The sequence below is a fragment of the Ananas comosus genome, linkage group 3 (assembly GCF_001540865.1).
Source record: "Ananas comosus cultivar F153 linkage group 3, ASM154086v1, whole genome shotgun sequence".
In the NCBI taxonomy this organism is placed as follows: domain Eukaryota; kingdom Viridiplantae; phylum Streptophyta; class Magnoliopsida; order Poales; family Bromeliaceae; genus Ananas; species Ananas comosus.
The window spans coordinates 5,690,174-5,696,805 of record NC_033623.1 but is presented as its reverse complement, the minus strand read 5'-3'; positions in this window follow the sequence as shown (position 1 = coordinate 5,696,805).

Here is a 6,632-nt window from a genome sequence, read left to right as displayed (position 1 = left end):
ATAATCCTGAAAAGAGAAGCTAAAAAAATCAAAAAAAAAAAAAACTTGAAAAAAATTAAGCCAAAAATTGTTTAAAGTATCAACTAACTCATTAAAATAAGGTTAAACAGTTTATTCAAAATTTATACTATATATAAAAGCACGTATTTCAAATTTTAGTCTGTCGACAGGCTTATTTTTTGGCGGAAAAAAAATTGATTTTCCTTTCCTTACGTAAAATAAATAACAAAATTAAAAAACTTTTAATTCTTCTTTATTTCTACAACAGAAAAAAATTTATACTTATCTAAATTTTTGCCAACCGGAGAATATTTACGGTGAATTTATATTTTAATTCAAAATTTGTTAATTCTTCTTTATCTCTATCTATAATATAATATCTATACTATCTTCTATACTATATATAAAAACACATAATATCTATACTATCTTCTATATTATAAATAAAAACACATATTTCAAATTTCGGTCCGTTGACAGATCCATATTTTCGCGGAAAAAAAAAATTGATTTCTCTTTCCTTATGTAAAATAAATAACATAATGAAATAAACTTTTAATTTCTCTTTATCTCTAAAATGGAAAAAAAAATATACTTATCCAAATTTTTGCCAACCGAAATATATCTACTATGAATCTATATTTTACTTCAAAATTTGTTTAATTTTTTTTATCTCTATCTATAATATAATATCTATACTATCTTCTATACTATATATAAAAACACATAATATCTATACTATCTTCTATATTATAAATAAAAACACATATTTCAAATTTCGGTCCGTTGACAGATCCATATTTTCGCGGAAAAAAAAAATTGATTTCTCTTTCCTTATGTAAAATAAATAACATAATGAAATAAACTTTTAATTTCTCTTTATCTCTAAAATGGAAAAAAAAATATACTTATCCAAATTTTTGCCAACCGAAATATATCTACTATGAATCTATATTTTACTTCAAAATTTGTTTAATTTTTTTTATCTCTAAAATAGAAAAAAATTCATGCTTATCCAAATTTTTGCCAGAATACCTACTTTAAATCTATATTTCAATTCAAAATTTAAAATTAATTGAAAACTTTAAATGTTGGGACTATCAACATATTATAATGGAAATAATTTAAAAAATAGATTGATTGATAAATTTGTAAATCATATATTTGAATTAGTATGATGTACAAATTTATGATCAATTTGCAAAAAATTATCTCAAATAAGAACGAACGGTAATGATCAATTTGTTAAAAAAAATATTTATTCCCATCTATAAATTCAATTCTGCAAACGGTTATGATAAATTGGTTAAAAATATTTGAAATAAAAATGAATGGTTATGATCAATCCGTTAAAAAATAGACAACGTAAGGAAACAAACTTTTAATTCCTCTTTTTTCTCTAACTATTAATATTTTTTTATTAAATATTTTTATCATTCAATATTTTTCTCTTTAAGATGAATATGTATAGATTATCTCTATTATGTCTACTAATATTTTCTTGTTATATTAACTTTTTATTGGTTGCAGTCAATTGTCGCGCCCCGAGGTACCTTTAGGTTAAAAGCACCACGGTTTTTTTTTTTTTTTTTTTTTTTNTTATATTAAAATTTTTTCTGGGCATTTCCTTATACATGTTTGATAGTTGTTGTTGAGCCTTGGGCGAACAGAAGAGGTTCTGCTCGTTCAGTGTCTGTGTACGGGCCCGAACCGACCAAATTGGTGGTCACAAGGCGTGACAGGAAATGGCCTTTTTTTTTTTGAAAACCTTCAGATCCGCCACAAATACAAGGAATCCACTGTTCACACAGACAGAGTCTCCCCTGTATTTGCACGGTGTCGCACAAGTACAAGAAGTAACCCAGGTACAACCACAACCAAATGAATATAGAAACGACTATGCAATCATTCATTTACCATTCACATCACAGTTATACATTTAATATTTAAACATAAATCCACAAAAATTCTTTTGAAAACAGTTTCCTACACGGAAACCTTTATTCTTTAAAAACGCTACCACGAGGGGTAGAAAACCTTTTATTTACAAAAACCACGAATCCTTTTTATTACATTCATAAAGCCAAATCAAAATATGATAGTTAACTGAAATACCCAAAAACTGAACCATATAAACTATCTAAGCTATATCAACAGGATAGTAAGGGTAGAAACTAAACCGAATAACCTGGGTCGAAAGCTCTATCGACCGCTACGTACGTATCTCACGTCTCGTCTCAACCCTCACCGCCCGCGATACCTGAAAAATAGTGGGGGAGATGAGAACATGTAAACATGTCTCCCCTCCCAGTGGGTACCGCAAGCCGATGAAGGCGAGGAGTACTGTCACGCCCCGGGACCGGCGGAGGCCCTCCCGGTAGCGTGCCCAGACCCGCCATATGTCTACACATATAAGGCGTCTACAATAAAAGCGGAAGTAAAAGCAAGAGATGGAACAAATAAAAGAAGTGAAATAACTAGCAACTAATGATATCAGAGCGAGTATAGTTCTAACATCTACACCAAAGTAAAGAAATAAAGCTAGACAATAAAAGGAGTCATAAGTAGTACAATATCTGTCTCAAAAGTACAAAAGTGGCGGTCTCTAGTACACTGGTAAAACTCTCAACCTCTCGCAAAAGAAATATAAATCGAGAGGTAGACCACCTAGCAACTCGTCCTCGAAGGAAGCTAGCTCGAAGCAACTCCCTTCCCGCGATCCCTGGCCTCACTCTGCGTGGAAGGCTCTGAAAAACATCGAGAAAAAGAGGGCGTGAGAACTATAATTTATAGTTCCCAGTGGACAAATACTGACCTCAGCTCAATGCACCACTAGGCCCCAACAGAAAAGGGTAAGTACAATAATAATAGCAATAATGGCTGCAATATAAAGGCATAATTAAAATGTTAAATTACTAAACTCAAGTATACACGAAGTCATGGTGATGTACATCTACGATATCAAAATAGTAATTCACTAACCTTTATGAATACATTATGCATAAGTTTTGTCATGGCAACCAAGTATGCTTTAATGCAAAAAGGAGACTATCACGTATATTACATGTCTCAACCCTATGCTAAAAGCATATAAGCGTCATTCAACTACTAAACCTATCTAGTAGTGATTAACCATTCTCAACACCGTGTCGATTTTCATTTCCAATTAAGGACCTACCAAAGGTAGTCCAGCTTGTGCCGCCTAAGTGCCTGTGGTAGCCCAATATCCCTACTCTTGGGATGTGTCTGTTCCACTTGACCCCGTAGGCTTCTCAATACCGCACGAGCGAACATAAGTCGCGTAGGCTAACTCCGGAGTGCCGGCCTGTAGGGAGCGACCCTCACAAGCATGTGCAAATGAGCACAAATGGCAAACAAGCATAGTCAATGGCTCAAGTATCCAACCCTCATGTCTCTAACATGGTATAGTCACTAGCATCTCGAAGATCTAGTTCTAAGTCACAAATGAAGTTCCAACATTCTCTAGGTCTAGTGCCCCTTTATGACACTTAGACATTTAATGTTTAAGCATGTTCCACATTCCTCAATGGCCCTATCCATTAGGTTCTCGCATGTCCCGAGCTCAATGCCGCTTGATGACATTAGCTCTCTAGTTCACATACTGTCACGCCCCGGGGCCGATTTTAAAAGCCTTTTGAAAACAGAGTTGCGGAAAGCGTGCCATTTTTTTTTTTTTTCAACCTGGCCCACGTGACGTACAGACCCGCCACAAATACAAAGTTCCTCTGTTCACTCGGGCAGAGTCTCCTTTGTATTTGCACGGCGTACCAACGGATACAACAGGATCTCAACCACAACCTATATTTACCAATCAACAACCAAAGCATGATATGCATTTCCATACAGCTAACAATCCTTAGAATGATGCATGCCTCTAAGCACTCCTTAGGCGATGGATGATGCAATGCACAATACAACAACCATCCTATTTAAAAGTGCTCCCCACACAGAAGCTTTTGTTTTTAAACTCTAATTCATTCATTCATAAAAACCATTCGAAAACCTTTTTAAAACTGTTTCCCACACGGGAAACTCTATTTTGAAAACCAGTTACCTCGAGGGGTAAAATCCGCAAAGCGTATAAATCCAATCTGAAACCAAGGATCCAAAAACCACATATCTGAAAACTCCAATCTCATGTATAATAAAACATCCATAATCTTATGCATACGAGGAAAACTAACTCATTCAAACAATCATAAGATCATCTAATCATGCATAACGGAAATCACAACATTCAAACATCTAACTGAACCATTTATTTAAATGACTACTAGAGGGCGGAAGAAAATACAACCAGGTGGCGATCGCTATACCAGACTAGATAGATCGTCCTCTCGTCGAGCCCAAATCCAACTCCTCGTCTATGTCACCTGGGGGGGAAATGGGGGTGAGAAACCGCCAACCATGTTTTCTCAGTGGGTACGACAGAGCCCACGGAGCAAGCCGTAATCACCGGGAAGCCAAAGGAGATAGATAAAAAATATAGATGCTGATATGAAAAGTCTACAGTAGCTACAACAGATAAATAAGAAGCAATAAAAAACCTGCTACTGTATAGATAACAATGCAAAGAATGCCTCAAAGTACTGAATAGAACTGTACCAAATCTGTGCTTGCTGTATTGGTACGGCAGACCCAAGCGCTGCCTGTCACTAACTGCACCGACCTGATCCATCGCGCCCCGTAGGACGACGCTATCCGGATAAGTACACCTCCGAGTCGTGGCCAAAAGCGATCCGTGTCATGAATACCCCCAAGTGCCGTGACTAAGTCATGCTGGCATGCTCACAACAAAAACAAACCCGACTCAAAGCCGGTGCCTAGGCGAAGCCAACAACGAGGCGTACAATGCCTAACTGAAATAGAAGATAGGGCGTACAACGCCGAACCTCGATCAACCCAGATCGAACACACGACAAGAGAGTCGATGTGTTGCCTGGACGAAAGGTCCACAGAGATACTGAATACAAATGCAACAGGCTCTCATGTCTATCAATCACAACCAATGCAGTCACGAAATACGATAACCAAACGATAACCAAACGAACTGACATTGTAGAGCTAATATACTGGAATAGAAAAACAGGAGAAGGAGGTGAAATGCTCTCCACCGACTACCAGCTCGAACACCCACCTGTCACTGTCGCGTCGGAATGCTGGGTACGCACAGAGTCTACCGGACCTAAGAAGATCCACCAAGTCAGTTTCCAAACCACTAACCCAAAGCACGAGACTCACAAAACCCCCACACAGGTCCCGTAATCGGTTTCCCAAAACGATTACCGTAACTCACCGGAGAGTCCCGAAAACCACACCGGGACGTCGTCGGGACCCACTGAGTTTCCCGAACTTACCGACTCGTGCCACGAGTCACCCGCTGCCCCAAAGCACTCCATTTGGATGCCTTGGCACGCGAAACCGAGGTAACACAACCATACGATCATCGCCGGATAATCGTACGAATCCGGTTCCCGGAAGTGTCTATTTCGACACCGGAACCCACCGTCGCTCACCGATCATCATCGAACCCACAAATGATGATGGTGACCAGCCAACAAGGCTCAGCGACAAAACACGAAGCACACCAAACATCGTCGGAAAGAATACGAACCGAAACCGCGTTCTTTCGGCGATTTCGCGGAAAAACGCACCGAAATCGACCTACCGATTTCCGCGAAAGTAACGGACCATGAACAATCATCCAGTCCAGCGGTCATTACCAACTCCCACACACTGCCCACAGTAGCCACGCAAAGCACAAATGCATAAAAGACCCTCTAATTACATAAAATCTCATCATTTATGTAATTGAGCGATCAAGCGGCTCGTTCACGCAAACTGAGGACTTCGGAGTCCGCAGAAACACGTATTGACAGGTCTCGACGTACCGGAGTCCGTGCTCACGATCCGGACACAGCGGCTCGCTGTGGGAAGAGGCGGGGCAAGCCCGAAGGTTCAGCGAATAGCGCGCAGTCAGGGAAGATCGCGCCGAACAGAACTAACTGGACCACTTCTGATCCAAGGGAAGGTGAGCATTGTGATCAGCAATGGCCAGCGGTCACCGTGCTCACCTTCGGAGGATCGGAAACAGCCTCGGATGGCCAGAAAAATAAGCACAAACCCGAAACAGCAGCCAAATAGGCTGAAAGCGAGCGACATCGCCAAAAACAGCGGAACAGCCTTCCCGACAGAACCAAGGTGAGCACGATGATCAACAACTTGCCAGGATCATCGTGCTCCCTTCCGTAGAGTCGGGAGGCTCGAAAATCCCAGAACAACAAACACCCCAAACAAAAGTCCATTTCGGCCTGCCGAGCAGACCTTGCTCCGGCGATTCCGGCGGCACGGCGGCGCGCGCGGGGGCCAGGGGCGGGTGCGGGGAGGTGAGGAACACCGTGCTCACCTCGGTTGGCGACGAGAAGCGCGCGGCGGCGGCGTCGGCGGAGCAACCCGAGCCGCCACCAGTTACAACTCGGATTCCAGCAAGCTGCGGCCACCGGCGGGCCTGGGCTCCTCGGGGGACGACGACGGACAGGTCCCAACGGCCGGAGGAGGAGGAGGGGAGGTGGCGGGCGACAGCGGCGGTGGCCCCGGCTCAGGTGTGGCCG